The sequence below is a fragment of the Staurois parvus genome, unplaced genomic scaffold (assembly GCF_062004578.1).
Source record: "Staurois parvus isolate SC_StPar_1 unplaced genomic scaffold, SC_StPar_1.0 ptg000380l, whole genome shotgun sequence".
Taxonomy (NCBI): domain Eukaryota; kingdom Metazoa; phylum Chordata; class Amphibia; order Anura; family Ranidae; genus Staurois; species Staurois parvus.
This window is the reverse complement of record NW_028318176.1, coordinates 310,544-327,262: the sequence shown is the minus strand read 5'-3', so window position 1 is coordinate 327,262 and position 16,719 is coordinate 310,544. Positions and strand designations below refer to the sequence as shown.

The 16,719-nt window shown below is 41.2% G+C and overlaps 1 long non-coding RNA gene across 3 annotated transcripts in view; it reads left to right on the top strand.

Moving 5' to 3' along the window:
* LOC149455953 (uncharacterized) overlaps positions 1-16,719 on the top strand; it is a 528,482-nt gene that overhangs the window by 205,351 nt on the left and 306,412 nt on the right. For all 3 annotated transcript variants that reach the window (XR_016313983.1, XR_016313982.1, XR_016313984.1), the window contains 2 exons: positions 13,204-13,306; positions 16,170-16,288. This is a non-coding gene — a long non-coding RNA (uncharacterized LOC149455953). The remainder of the gene's footprint in view (positions 1-13,203; positions 13,307-16,169; positions 16,289-16,719) is intronic.

The window sequence follows — 16,719 nt, the reverse complement described above, 5'->3', positions numbered from 1 at the left end:
CCACTTTGAAAGCCTGAAGGTGCGTAACTTCCTCATTTCACTTCCTCACTACCTATCACAGTTTTGGAGGCCCTGAAATGCCAGGATAGCACCAAACCCAGACAAATTACCCCTTTTTGGAAAGTAGACACTCCAAAGAATTTAAAAAGAGACATGGTGAGTATTTTGCAGATCTCATTTTTTCTCACAAGGTTTTGAAATATAAAAAAAGGAAAGAATAAATATGTTTTTGTATTTTCTTCATTTTTCAAAAACTTGTGGCAACAAACGAGATCTGCAAAATACTCAACATGTTTCTTATCAAATTCCATGGGGTGTCTACTTTCCAAAAATGGGTCATTTGGGGGGGTTTGGTGCTATGCTGGCATTCCAGGGCCTCCGAAACTGTGATAGGTAGTCAGGAAGTGAAATGAGGAAATAAAGCCCTTTAAGAGCCTGAAGGTGCTTATTGGATTTTGGGGTCCTGTGCTTGGCTAGACTGCCAAAACATCTCTCACATGTGGTACCCCCATACTCGGGAGAAGTAGCAGAATGTATTTTGGGGAGTAATTCTACATATACCTATGGCATGTGTGAGCAATAAATTATTTAAATGACAATTTTGTGTAAAAAAAAATTTTTGTTGTCATTTTCCAAAAACTTGTGGTAAAAATATAAATTCTTCTATTGATTCAACATGCCTCTCGGCAAACAGTTTGGGGTGTCTACTTTCCAAAAAGGGGTCATTTTGGGGGGTGGGGGCATTTTATGCCCAACATTAGAAGTTTATACCACACATCACTCACTCTTCTAACCACCTGAAGACCAAGCCTTTTTCTGACACTTTTTGTTCAAAAAATCAGTATATTTGATAGGAAATTAATTTGAACCCCAAATATTATATATTTTTTTAGAGCAGACACCCTAGTGAATAAAATGGTGGGTGCTGCAATTTTTTATCTCACATATTACTCACACAGCGATTTTTCAAACGCAATTTTTTTTTTAAATATACACTTTTTTTATTTCAATGCACAAAAACACAATATATTGGCCAATTATTTGGCAAGATATAAAAGATGATGCTATGCTGACTAAATAGATACCAAACATGACATGCTTTAAAATTGCGCATGCCCTGTGCAATGGCGACAAACTGCAGACATTTGTAATATCTATAGACAATGTTTAACCACTTTCACTCCTGAGGATTTACCCCCCTTAATGACCAGGCCTTTTTTTTGCTGTTTGGCGCTGCACTAATTCAAATGATAATTGCGCGGTCATGCAATGCTGTACCCAAAAAAAATTTACGTCCTTTTTCTCACACAAATAGAGCTTTGTTTTGGTGGTATTTTATCACCTGTGCTCTTTTTATTTTTTGCGCTATAAACAAAATAAACACAAAAATTTTGATAAAAACCAATATTTTCTAATTTCAGCTATAAAAAATATATCGTAAACTCAAAGTTAGTCATAAATTTAAGCCAAAATGTATTCTGCTACATGTTTTTGGTAAAAAAAATCCCAGTAAGTGTATATTGATTGCTTTGTGTGAAAGTTATAGCGTCTACAAACTATGGTATAAATAATATGAAATTTACACAGCTTTTACTTTCTGACCGCGCATCACATCTCTTGAGGTGCTAAAATACCAGGATAGAACAAACACCCCCAAATGACCCCTTTTCGGAAAGTAGACACCCTAAGCTATCTGCTGAGAGACATATTGGGGTTTATTTACTAAAGCTGGAGAGTGCAAAATCAGACTCACTTCTGCATAGAAATCAATCAGCTTCCAGGTTTCATTGCCAAAGCTTCATTGAACAAGCTGAGGTTAGAAGCTGATTGGTTTCTATGCAGAAGGGAGTCTGATTTTGGACTCTCCAGCTTTAGTAAATAAACCCCATTGTGTTCATAGAAGATGTATTTTTTTTCCACAAGTTTCTGAAAAATCACAAAAACATTTTTTTTTTTACACAAAATTGTCATTTAAATGATTTATTTCTTGCACAAGCCATGGGTATATGTAGAATTACACCCCAAAATACATTCTGCTACTTCTACCGAGTATGTGGATACCACACGTGTGAGACTTTTTTGGAGCCTAGCCACATACAGGAGCCTGAAATCCAATGACCACTTTGAAAGCCTGAAGGTGCGTAACTTCTTCATTTCACTTCCTCACTACCTATCACAGTTTTGAAGGCCCTGACATGCCAGGATAGCACCAACCCCCTCCCAAATGACCCCTTTTTGGAAAGTAGACACTCCAGGGAATTTAAAAGGAGACATGGTAAGTGTTTTGCAAATCTCATTTTTTCTCACAAGGTTTTGAAATATAAAAAAGAAAAAAAAAATATGTTTTTGTTTTCTTTCTTCATTTTGCAAAAACTTGTGGCAACAAATGAGATCTGCAAAATACTTACCATGCTTCTTATCAAATTCCTTGGGGTGTCTACTTTCCAAAAATTGGTCATTTGGGGGGGGGGGGGGGTTGGTGCTATTCTGGCATTCCAGGGCCTCCAAAAATGTGATAGGTAGTCAGGAAGTGTAATGAGGAAATAAAGCCCTTTAAAAGCCATTGGATTTTGGGGTCCTGTACTTGGCTAGACTGCCAAAATGTCTCTCACCTGTGGTACCCCCATACTTGGGAGAAGTAGCAGAATGTATTTTGGGGAGTAAAAACTTGTGGTAAAAAAATTAATTCTTCTGTTGATTCAACATGCCTCTCAGCAAATAGTTTGGGGTGTCTACTTTCCAAAACGGGGTAATTTTGGGGGGTGGGGGCATTTTATGCCCAGCATTAGAAGTTTATGCCACACATCACTCACTCTTCTAACCACCTGAAGACCAAGCCTTTTCTGACACTTTTTGTTCACATTACAAAAATCATTATTTTTGCTAGGAAATTAAAGTGAACCCCCAAACATTATATATTAATTTAGAGCAGACACCCTAGTAAATAAAATGGTGGGTGCTGCATTTTTTTTATCTCACATATTACTTACACAGAGATTTTTCAAACACAATTTTTTTGAAAAATATACACTTTTTTTCATTTTAATGCACAAAAACACAATATATTGGCCAATTATTTGGTAAGATATAAAAGATGATGCTATGCTGACTAAATAGATATTAAACATGACATGCTTTAAAATTGCGCATGCCCTATGCAATGGCGACAAACTGCATACATTTTTAATATCTATAGGCAACGCTTTAAAAGCCTTTACAAGCTACCATTTTAGATTTACAGAGAAGGTCTAGAACTATAATTACTGCCCTCGATCTGACGTTCATGGCAATACCTCACATGCATGGTGCAATCGCTGTTTCATACTGGCACAGGGTCAACGCTCACGACCGCAGGTGTGCGCGTGTGCGGATGGGTGAGGGTACTTTTTTTTTTCTTTTTTTTCTGATTTATTTAATTATTTTTACACTGTCCCTTTGAAAAATCTCATCCGACAGCACTGCACACACCTACTTATGTCTATTTTGAAAGCAAGACCCTGTTGCTGTCAGAATAAACAGTTCAGTGCTGCAGTTTGACATTCCTGCAAATAAATCAACAATGGTTAACAATAAAACATAAACTCAATAAAACAACTTTATAAGGAAAAGTGTGTGGTGGTATGCCCACCATTAGAAACCTCCCTCAATCCATCTACTTCTAATGGTGGGCACACATGAAATGTGCCAACAAATATAAAATATATATGCCGAAGCATGGGGGCCATCCACCCACTGGCCACCCCAGGCCCCCATGCTTTGGCATATATTCTCTTTTTTTTAACTGCGGATGAAAAATCTCATCCGACAGCACTGCACACACCTACTTATGTCTATTCTGAAAGCAAGACCCTGTTGCTGTCAGAATAAACAGGTCAGTGCTGCAGTTTGACATTCCTGCAAATAAATCAACAATGGTTAACAATAAAACATAAACTCAATAAAACAACTTTATAAGGAAAATTGTGTGGTGGTATGCCCACCATTAGAAACCTCCCTCAATCCACCTACTTCTAATGGTGGGCACACATGAAATGTGCCAACAAATATAAAATATATATGCCAAAGCATGGGGGCCATCCACCCACTGGCCACCCCAGGCCCCCATGCTTTGGCATATATTCTCTTTTATTTCAACTGCGGATGAAAAATCTCATCCGACAGCACTGCACACACCTACTTATGTCTATTCTGAAAGCAAGACCCTGTTGCTGTCAGAATAAAAAGGTCAGTGCTGCAGTTTGACATTCCTGCAAATAAATCAACAATGGTTAACAATAAAACATTAACTCAATAAAACAACTTTATAATTGAAATATCTCTGCAAGGAACAATGTGTGGTGGTATGCCCACCATTAGAAAACCTCCCTGCATCCACCCACTTCTAATGGTGGGCACACATGAAATGTGCCAATAAATATAAAATATATATGCCGAAGGTTGGGCAGTGAATGGGGGAAGTACGGGTGCTGCAGAATTTGTGGGCTGCCAATCGGGATTTGCAAACACATCCGGAAGGATACTAGGGGCTCTACGGGCCTGTGTGTGAATTCTTGGTGGCTGCGGGACACTACTTGTGCTCGCCACCGCACCAGCTTGTACTGCACTTATGGGACTCGCCACGTCACCAAGTGATACTGCAGTGCTGGTATGTATGATACCAGGATGTACTAGGCCGATGGTGCTTGCCATTTCACCAAAAGGTAGCGCGGCACTAGTACTGACACTCTGCTGCATATGAGAGTCATAATGCATTTGTACCACATGTGTGAGACTTTTTGGGAGCCTAGCCACATACAGGAGCCTGAAATCCAATGACCACTTTGAAAGCCTGAAGGTGCGTAACTTCTTCATTTCACTTCCTCACTACCTATCACAGTTTTGGAGGCCCTGAAATGCCAGGATAGCAGCAAACCCAGACAAATTACCCCTTTTTGGAAAGTAGACACTCCAAAGAATTTAAAAAGAGGCATGGTAAGTATTTTGCAGATCTCATTTTTTCTCACAAGGTTTTGAAATATAAAAAAAGGAAAGAATAAATATGTTTTTGTATTTTCTTCATTTTCCAAAAACTTGTGGCAACAAACGAGATCTGCAAAATACTCAACATGTTTCTTATCAAATTCCATGGGGTGTCTACTTTCCAAAAATGGGTCATTTGGGGGGTTTGGTGCTATGCTGGCATTCCAGGGCCTCTGAAACTGTGATAGGTAGTCAGGAAGTGTAATGAGGAAATAAAGCCCTTTAAGAGCCTGAAGGTGCTTATTGGATTTTGGGGTCCTGTGCTTGGCTAGACTGCCAAAACGTCTCTCACATGTGGTACCCCCATACTCGGGAGAAGTAGCAGAATGTATTTTGGGGAGTAATTCTACATATACCTATGGCATGTGTGAGCAATAAATTATTTAAATGACAATTTTGTGTAAAAAAAATTTTTTGTTGTCATTTTCCAAAAACTTGTGGTAAAAATATAAATTCTTCTATTGATTCAACATGCCTCTCGGCAAACAGTTTGGGGTGTCTACTTTCCAAAAAGGGGTCATTTTGGGGGGTGGGGGCATTTTATGCCCAACATTAGAAGTTTATACCACACATCACTCACTCTTCTAACCACCTGAAGACCAAGCCTTTTCTGACACTTTTTGTTCAAAAAATCAGTATATTTGATAGGAAATTAATTTGAACCCCAAATATTATATATATTTTTAGAGCAGACACCCTAGTGAATAAAATGGTGGGTGCTGCAATTTTTTATCTCACATATTACTCACACAGCAATTTTTCAAACGCAATTTTTTTTTTAAATATACACTTTTTTTATTTCAATGCACAAAAACACAATATATTGGCCAATTATTTGGTAAGATATAAAAGATGATGCTATGCTGACTAAATAGATACCAAACATGACATGCTTTAAAATTGCGCATGCCCTGTGCAATGGCGACAAACTGCATACATTTGTAATATCTATAGACAATGTTTAACCACTTGCACTCCTGAGGATTTACCCCCCTTAATGACCAGGCCTTTTTTTTGCTGTTTGGCACTGCACTAATTCAAATGATAATTGCGCGGTCATGCAATGCTGTACCCAAATCAAATTTACGTCCTTTTTTTCACACAAATAGAGCTTTCTTTTGGTGGTATTTTATTACCTGTGCGCTTTTTATTTTTTGCGCTATAAACAAAATAAACACAAAAATTTTGATAAAAACCAATATTTTCTACTTTCAGCTATAAAAAATATATCGTAAACTCAAAGTTAGTCATAAATTTAAGCCAAAATGTATTCTGCTACATGTTTTTGGTAAAAAAAATCCCAGTAAGTGTATATTGATTGCTTTGTGTGAAAGTTATAGCGTCTACAAACTATGGTATAAATAATATGAAATTTACACAGCTTTTACTTTCTGACCGCGCATCACATCTCTTGAGGTGCTAAAATACCAGGATAGAACAAACACCCCCAAATGACCCCTTTTCGGAAAGTAGACACCCTAAGCTATCTGCTGAGAGACATATTGGGGTTTATTTACTAAAGCTGGAGAGTGCAAAATCAGACTCACTTCTGCATAGAAATCAATCAGCTTCCAGGTTTCATTGCCAAAGCTTCATTGAACAAGCTGAGGTTAGAAGCTGATTGGTTTCTATGCAGAAGGGAGTCTGATTTTGGACTCTCCAGCTTTAGTAAATAAACCCCATTGTGTTCATAGAAGATTTATTTTTTTTCCACAAGTTTCTGAAAAATCACAAAAACATTTTTTTTTTTACACAAAATTGTCATTTAAATGATTTATTTCTTGCACAAGCCATGGGTATATGTAGAATTACACCCCAAAATACATTCTGCTACTTCTACCGAGTATGAGGATACCACACGTGTGAGACTTTTTCGGAGCCTAGCCACATACAGGAGCCTGAAATCCAATGACCACTTTGAAAGCCTGAAGGTGCGTAACTTCTTCATTTCACTTCCTCACTACCTATCACAGTTTTGAAGGCCCTGACATGCCAGGATAGCACCAACCCCCTCCCAAATGACCCCTTTTTGGAAAGTAGACACTCCAGGGAATTTAAAAGGAGACATGGTAAGTGTTTTGCAAATCTCATTTTTTCTCACAAGGTTTTGAAATATAAAAAAGAAAAAAAAAATATGTTTTTGTTTTCTTTCTTCATTTTGCAAAAACTTGTGGCAACAAATGAGATCTGCAAAATACTTACCATGCTTCTTATCAAATTCCTTGGGGTGTCTACTTTCCAAAAATTGGTCATTTGGGGGGGGGGGGGGGGTTGGTGCTATTCTGGCATTCCAGGGCCTCCAAAAATGTGATAGGTAGTCAGGAAGTGTAATGAGGAAATAAAGCCCTTTAAAAGCCATTGGATTTTGGGGTCCTGTACTTGGCTAGACTGCCAAAATGTCTCTCACCTGTGGTACCCCCATACTTGGGAGAAGTAGCAGAATGTATTTTGGGGAGTAAAAACTTGTGGTAAAAAAATTAATTCTTCTGTTGATTCAACATGCCTCTCAGCAAATAGTTTGGGGTGTCTACTTTCCAAAAAGGGGTAATTTTGGGGGGTGGGGGCATTTTATGCCCAGCATTAGAAGTTTATGCCACACATCACTCACTCTTCTAACCACCTGAAGACCAAGCCTTTTCTGACACTTTTTGTTCACATTACAAAAATCAGTATTTTTGCTAGGAAATTAAAGTGAACCCCCAAACATTATATAATAATTTAGAGCAGACACCCTAGTAAATAAAATGGTGGGTGCTGCAATTTTTTTATCTCACATATTACTTACACAGAGATTTTTCAAACACAATTTTTTTGAAAAAATATACACTTTTTTTCATTTTAATGCACAAAAACACAATATATTGGCCAATTATTTGGTAAGATATAAAAGATGATGCTATGCTGAGTAAATAGATATTAAACATGACATGCTTTAAAATTGCGCATGCCCTATGCAATGGCGACAAACTGCATACATTTTTAATATCTATAGGCAAAGCTTTAAAAGCCTTTACAAGCTGCCCTCGGTCTGGTGTGCGCGTGCGCGGATGGGTGAGGGTACTTTTTTTTTTCTTTTTTTTCTGATTTATTTAATTATTTTTACACTGTCCCTTTAATTTTTTTTTTTTTTATCACTTTTAATGCTATCGCAGGGAGGGGGGGGGCCTTTTCTCCCGCTGCTTGTAAATGCAATCCTGCAGTTAATTAATCACTAGGAATGCTTTTACATGAAAGCCCATTGCCGGCTGAAAAAAATGATACCAAGATAATGCCTGCAGCTGCTAGATATTAAACATGACATGCTTTAAAATTGCGCATGCCCTATGCAATGGCGACAAACTGCATACATTTTTAATATCTATAGGCAAAGCTTTAAAAGCCTTTACAAGCTACCATTTTAGATTTACAGAGAAGGTCTAGAGCTATAATTACTGCCCTCGATCTGACGTTCATGGCAATACCTCACATGCATGGTGCAATCGCTGTTTCCATACTGGCACAGGGTCAACGCTCACGACCGCAGGTGTGCGCGTGCGCGGATGGGTGAGGGTACTTTTTTTTTTCTTTTATTTCTGATTTATTTAATTATTTTTACACTGTCCCTTTAATTTTTTTTTTTTTTATCACTTTTAATGCTATCGCAGGGAGGGGGGGGGGGCATTTTCTCCCGCTGCTTGTAAAAGCAATCCTGCAGCTAATTAACCACTAGGAATGCTTTTACATGAAAGCCCATTGCCGTCTGAAAAAAATGATACCAGGATAATGCCTGCAGCTGCAGGCATCACCCTGGTATAACCATTCAAAGTCCAGTGATGTACCAGTACGTCGCTGGTCCTTGTTGGGTGTATATGCTATGTTCTTTTTTTCTTTATGCAGCCTGTGGGCTGAATGAAAAAAAAGAGAAGAAATCTCTGCCAGAAAAAGTGTGTGGTATGCCCACCATTAGAATACCTCCCTGCATCCACCCACTTCTAATGGTGGGCACACATGAAATGTGCCAACAAATATAAAATATATATGCCGAAGCATGGGGGCCATCCACCCACTGGCCATCCCAGGCCCCCATGCTTTGGCATATATTCTCTTTTTTTCAACTGCGGATGAAAAATCTCATCCGACAGCACTGCACACACCTACTTATGTCTATTCTGAAAGCAAGACCCTGTTGCTGTCAGAATAAACAGGTCAGTGCTGCAGTTTGACATTCCTGCAAATAAATCAACAATGGTTAACAATAAAACATAAACTCAATAAAACAACTTTATAAGGAAAAGTGTGTGGTGGTATGCCCACCATTAGAAACCTCCCTCAATCCACCCACTTCTAATGGTGGGCACACATGAAATGTGCCAACAAATATAAAATATATATGCCGAAGCATGGGGGCCATCCACCCACTGGCCACCCCAGGCCCCCATGCTTTGGCATATATCCTCTTTTTTTCAACTGCGGATGAAAAATCTCATCCGACAGCACTGCACACACCTACTTATGTCTATTCTGAAAGCAAGACCCTGTTGCTGTCAGAATAAACAGGTCAGTGCTGCAGTTTGACATTCCTGCAAATAAATCAACAATGGTTAACAATAAAATATTAACTCAATAAAACAACTTTATAATTGAAATATCTCTGCAAGGAAAAATGTGTGGTGGTATGCTCACCATTAGAAAACCTCCCTGCATCCACCCACTTCTAATGGTGGGCACACATGAAATGTGCCAACAAATATAAAATATATATGCCGAAGGTTGGGCAGTGAATGGGGGAAGTACGGGTGCTGCAGAATGTGTGGGCTTCGGGATTTGCAAACACATCTGGAAGGATACTAGGGGCTCTACGGGCCTGTGTGTGAATTCTTGGTGGCTGCGGGACACTACTTGTGCTCGCCACCGCACCAGCTTGTACTGCACTTTTGGGACTCGCCACGTCACCAAGTGATACTGCAGTGCTGGTATGTATAATACCAGGATGTACTAGGCCGATGGTGCTTGCCATTTCACCAAAAGGTAGCGCGGCACTAGTACTGACACTCTGCTGCATATGAGAGTCATCATGCGTTTGTACCACCTCAGCAACCTGGAAATGGGGTCAGGTACACCTGATCTTAGCAGGGACCTCTTCTCCGTCATCTGAGCTAACTGTCAGGGTGCTGACTGCTGTCTACAGGCTCATATTCTGAGGGGGATTCTGTCAGTCAGTCTTCCCCTTTGCTCTCACCTGACATGCTCAGAATCCTGTAGGCCTCTCCACTAAAGTACCTTTGGTTGGACATTTTGGCCACTAAATGTATATGTACCTAGTGTGACTCATGAGAAAAAGAGGGCCTAGCTGTCAAGGACTGCTTGAACCGCTACAAAAAATTTACCGACAAGTGCTAACAGAGATCAGGCCTGATTCTGTGAACACTGCAGTTTTGTGTGTAATGTATCAAGTGACAGTTATCTACTGACACTGCACTTGCTGGGGGAGTAGGGGTTAAACGCAGGTGCTGGCAGGTGTCGGGGCTGATCCCGCTAACGCTGCATTTTTGGGGACACTATACTAATGTGAACGCCGGTGTAGCGCTGAACTGATCATAGATATTGATCCAATCAGACACTATACTAGCAATAGAGGTTTAGTGTGCAAGTGAGCATGTTCCTGGCAATCAAGGGGTTAAATGTGATTACTGGTGTACTAGCGGGCTATCTGACGCTATCTGGGAGGGGCGCTAACTAACACTATCAGAAGTCGCCAGCAACACTAATACAGTGATCAGTAAAAATCTGTGCACTGTAAACAATGACACTGGTGACAGGGCAGTGAAGGGGTTAACTGGGGGGGGGTGATCAATGGGTTAAATGTGACCTAGGTGTGTTCTGTTAGTGTAGTGCTTTGTACTCATGTTTTCTGTGTCTTCTCTCTCTGGGACGGAATGTGCCCAGGCAGAGAAGATTTACATCATATCCTGTCCTGTGTAACTGTCATCACAGGACAGGATAGGACAGGGACCGATCATTCAACTTCAGCCGGACATCACTGGCTAAAATTGAATGATTGGTCCCTCGGGGATCGAATCGTGACACCCGTGGGAGCATGGGAGCGCGAATGATGTCTAGAAACGTGATATTGCACAGCGGTGCCACCCTGCTGCAGTATATGTACTGTGGCTGGTTGGCAACCGGTTAAAACACACCCCTCCTCTCTCACCCCCCCCCCCATCACCAAGTGTCCTATCAAGACTTGCCTCTGTTTTTTTACATTTATACATTTCATACAATTAAATTTTTTACATTTATACAATTTTTTTTTTTTTTTTAAACATCAACTTCTAAAAACATCTTATATAACTACATTTCTTACACATATATATATATATATATATATACATATATATATATATATTTTTTTTTTTTTCTTATCAAACATCAATTACTAATAAAGATAACAAAAAATAATAATACAATACCATTTTTAGCGCAATTTAAAACACACCCCTCCTCTCTCACCCCCATCACTAAGTGTCCTATCAAGACATTCCCCTGTTTTTTGACATTTATAAATTTTACACAATTAAATTTTTTAAATATATACAATTTTTTCTTGGGGGTGGGTTCAAATATCAACTTCTAAGAACATTTTATATAACGACATTTCCTACATATACATATATATATATATTTTTTATATTTTTTTATTTTTTTTTTATTTTTTTTTTTATTATTTTTTTCTTTCTTATCAAACATCAACTACTAATAAAGATAATATAAAATAATAATACGATACAATTTTTAGTGCAATTTAAAACACACCCCTCCACTCTCACCCCCCCCCCCCCCCCCACCCCCCATCACTAAGTGACCTATCAAGATTTTCCCGTTTTTTGACATTTATACATTTTATAAAATTACATTTTTTAAATATATTCAATTTTTTTTTTTGGGGGGGGGGTTCAAATATCAACTTCTAAGAACATTTTATATAAGTACATTTCTTACATATACATATACATTTTTTTTTTTTTGAGGTTTTTTTTTTTTTTAATTTTTTTTTTTTTTTAGATTTTTTTTTTTTCTTATCAAACATTAACTACTAACAAAGATAACAAAAAATAATAATACGATCGATGGACTTTTTCTCCTCTTCATCTCCATTTCTGCCAGTGATGTCATTCAGGCATCTGGAAATACAGAGAAAAGATCGTTATACATTATGGACTAAAACCACATGGAATTCACCATCTTCATCCATTTCAACATCAAACCAAAGGATCATGTCCTCAATCTGCATGTTCAAGACTTCCTGGATGTTAAGTCTCCGTGGTTCTTGTGCATTAGGGATAGCTGCCCGGCAAATGGGACACGTGGCGCTCTCCCTGATCCATCTTTGGATGCAGGCAGGGTGGAAAACATGAGAGCACTGGAGAACCCTAGTCTCCTCTCCAGCGCCGTATTCAGCCAAACAGATGGAACAAGTCGGCTGCTCCTCACCCTGCTGCTCCATAGCCGGTGGTCCCTCTTGTACCGGGTTGTTGGCAGCCTCCCTAATGCGATCTCTTGGAGAACGGCGTCTGCGAATAGCATTGGCGTCCTCCCGTCTCCGACGACGTTGCCCTCTGGACCTTGTCCTATGAGCAATCGGAGACTCTCGGCCTTCCCGAGCTGATGATCTGCGCCTTGAAGGTCGTGGCATCCTGATGGTGTTGGATGCCAATGTACCTAAAAAAAGCTAAAAAATGACAATATTAATAATAATATTGTAAACAATAACAGTATAATACTGATGGCAATATCAATTTTTAAGAATAATGAAAATCGCAGTTGTCGCAGGAGACGTGCTCTGGCGATGTGCATCGGTCGGCGACCTGTGCAGGAGTGATCTGATTGCCACTTCCTGTCCGGGGTCCTGCTGTGTTTGGGCTGCCTTTTGTTATGCCTGATGACTTGCAATTTTTTTTCGGTCATGAAACGCTATATTTTGATAAATTTGATATTATTCTATAGATTTTACATAGAATGAAATATTACTGTGGCCATTTTAAAGTTATTTTTCAATTTTGCCACTAGATGGCACTGTGTGGGCATTCTGCAGGGCTGTAATACCGCTGGTTGCCATGGATGTCTCCCTTCCTGATCGGCTCCATACAGGGCATACGAAGTTGTTGCTGGCTTTTAACGGCCATGTCTTCCTATATTTCTGTATAGGAGGCTAATCCCGGAGCTGAGGCAGAAAACGGACAGTCCCCAGAGACGATAGGAGCGGTCGGCTGTCGGCATAACGGTCACCGAGGAGAACAGAGCTGAGCAGGTAGGAGATAGAGCGGGAAGGAGAGCCGGGGGTGGTGCTGAGGAGGGGCCGGGGTGGTGAGGAGAAGGCTGGGCCTGCTGGGTGGTGTAGTCCGCAGGGGGTGTTGTGGAGGGGGCTATGTATGGAGTGTGTTATAGAGGTGATGATATCCAGCTATAGAGGTGATGATATCCAGGAGAGGGACAGACGTAGCTGGATCTCCCCCATTATGTGCCCCCATCACCCCCCAGTGTCCCCTCATCTTCCAGTCCCCCCTCCCCCCTGCCCAGGGTACAGCTCATTGCTTTCCTTTCCTGACTTTGTTGCTGGATAGCAGGCGGCTGCAAGTGTGGTGATGAGGATCCCACCTTTAGGCCCCGTTCACCTCTGGTGATTTGGGATGGCAATTGTGTTTGTTCCTGTGATTCGGAAATCGCACTGCAATCCTGGCGTGTGTTTGTGTGCCATCCATTATTAATGACACCTCAGACGTAGGAGCTTCTTTTGGGCGACAAGCTGGAGGAAGAACCGCGCCGCGTTCGAAGTGACATTATAAATGAATGAGACGCAAACAGGCGTGGTACACTTTGCCAGGATTGCAGGGCGATATGGAACGGCAGCAACTCTGCCCCATGATCCCGAATTGCCAGATGTGAATGGCCATCCGAAGCGTTAGAGTCCTGGTGCCCAACACACGGCCCCCCGGCCCTCTGCGTGTTGCTGGCGGGCTTTTGGGCACCAGGTACAGAGAAGAATGGCAGCAGAGTGGCGGGCACTTGATGGCTCTCTGTTCTGCTCTGTGTTCCAGCTCCTGCACTGAGGAGACAGACTGTACTATGGATGGAGTTATCTCTGTCCCCAGTACATGTCCCAGCCTGGGAGAGGGAGAGCAACGCAGGAGCCTGTGATCAAGTAAGGTGGATGGGGGAGGGGGTTAATATTCACTGCTATGGACAGTAATGGGGAAAGTAGGGGGAGGATAATTTATGGGGGGTTACTTTCACCGCCCTGATCAGTAATGGGGAGGGGGGGGTGAATTGTGAGGGGTTAACTTTCACTGTCATGATCAGGGAAGATTATGGAGGGGTTAAAGCGGAGTTCCACTCAAAAGCTCAAGCTCCCCTTATTTGCCCCCTCCCCCTCTCTACTGCAATATTTGGCACCTTTTGTGGGGGTAGCGGGTACCTGGTTTGGCATGTACCCGCTCCCACTTCCGTCTCAGTACGCCGTGGTTAAATGACTTGGAAGTTGGGCCCCCTCCTTGCTCCCGCAATGTCCTGGGAACTTTCACAGGTCCCAGGAGACTGCTGGACCAATCAGGAGGCGCGGCGCTACTCGTGCATGCGCAGTGGGCACCAGGCTGTGAAGCCTCAAGCTCTCACAGCCTGGTGCCCACAGTAGAGATGCCGGCACCGTGGAGGACAGAAGGAGAAGAGAGACTGTGCCGGTGAGTACATCGCTGGACCCTGGGACAGGTAAGTGTGTGTTTATTAAAAGTCAGCAGCTACAGTCTTCATAGATACTGACTTTTAATAAACACAAAACAGCTGGAACTCCACTTTAAAGTAGAGTTCCAGCTGAAAAAAGCAAAAAACAAGAAGTCACCATCTACAAAAACTGTAGCTGCTTACTTTTAAAATACAGACACTTACCTGTCCCTCGGTCCAGTCGTGTCCTCATCGCGGCTGGTTTCACCAGCCGTCTTCTCTCCCCGGCATCTTCAGTGTGGGCACCCGGCTGTGACAGCTTGTGGCATCACAGCCGGGTCACCACAGAGGGGTGGTTAATAGTAGTGACACCTGAGCTGGGAGCTGCTTATTGCAGCCATTGACACCAAAGCTGGGGTCTTATTGTTGCTTCCACTGACACCAAAGCTCTGCAGTTATTATTGCATTCCCTGACACCAATGCAGTGTTTATTTGCCTTCACTGATACTAATGCTGGGGCTTATTATTGCATCCACACTGAGACCAGTGCTGCTGCTTATTGCACCTATTGACTCCAATGCTGTTGGTTATTATTGTGTCCACTGACACCAGTGCTAGTGGTCATTGTACTCCATCTTTTTTAGTGTGCGTTGTGATACGCTGCAAAATATATAGTTGTATCATCATTTTAGAGCATTGAGATGCAATAAACTGCTGCTATTGTGTGGGCCTCTGCAAGTGTCGTGGGAGCACACTTGAGGCCTTCCATCATTTTTGCCCACCACTGTTTGAGTATAGCTCGTCCCAAAAACAAAAAGTAATGTATTGCAGCTGATCAGACCTCAGGACTGGTGGCTGCGTAACCTCCCTAGCAGTCTGATTATGTCAGTATTTCTGTGCTCAAAGCGGTACATTTTTTTGCATGGAAATTTGTCGTTTTTTTATTGTAGGCCTGTATTTTTAGGAATAACTCACTGAAATCTGTCCGAACAAGAGTCTAGTAAACATCCTGGGTATGTTCAAATTTGAAACACAAAATCATAAATTATAATTTAATAAATAATCATAAAACATAATAATATAATAATTTATTTCAATAATATAATCAAACCAAAAACGCTGAAATTTGAAATAGAGCGCCAAGTTCGCACATCACAAAATCGTTTTCAGTGTCTGATAACAAATTTCCCCACAAATCATTATCACTCAATTCTGCAAGTAGTTCTAATTTACTATCGCTGTTCTAAAATTGCTTTTGACCTAAAGGAACGCTTTTTGGACGACATGGACATTTCTCATTTTCCAGGCAGAAAGAACGGTAAAAATGCAGGCAGGGCACAGGACAAAGCACTCGGGACAAAATGTATGTGAAATGGTTTGATATAGTAATGTTTTACTATGTGATTTTAGTGTATTTAGTGAATGTCACTTTTTGACATTTTTAAATTTCCCGCCAGTTCCGTCCCCGTACGTCCCGACGTCGCAGGGAATGGAACCTGGAGGACAGATGCCGGCATCGGCCGGAGGAGATGGCCGGGGACGCTGCAGGGGGGACATCACCGGAGCGAAGGACAAGGTAAGTGCAGAAGGGATCCCGGAGCAACGCTGCAGGATATTCCCGAGTGTAGCTCGTGGTTACCGCATGTGGTGCTGAAACTTTACCCCGTGCTGCACTCGGGTATACTGCCAGGGGGGTTAATGACTCTTTCACACAGGCGTTGAAAATAGGCAGTTGGGTCACATTTTTATGCTTCCCGAATGCCTATCAATGCCACTCAAAATTGTTAAAATAGGGAGTGGATGGAGGTGTTCACAACGTTGCTGCAAGGTAACAACAATGCTGCCTGCAGAGTTTGGCAGGCGTTGACGCTTTGCAACTGACTCTATTCACTTCTATTGAAACGCACCCCAACCGCAGGTTAAATGGACTGTAAACGTGCCTATAGCGTTTAGAATGTGTTTACCGGTCAGATGTAAAGCATCAAAAGTGATCATTTCCTATTTTAT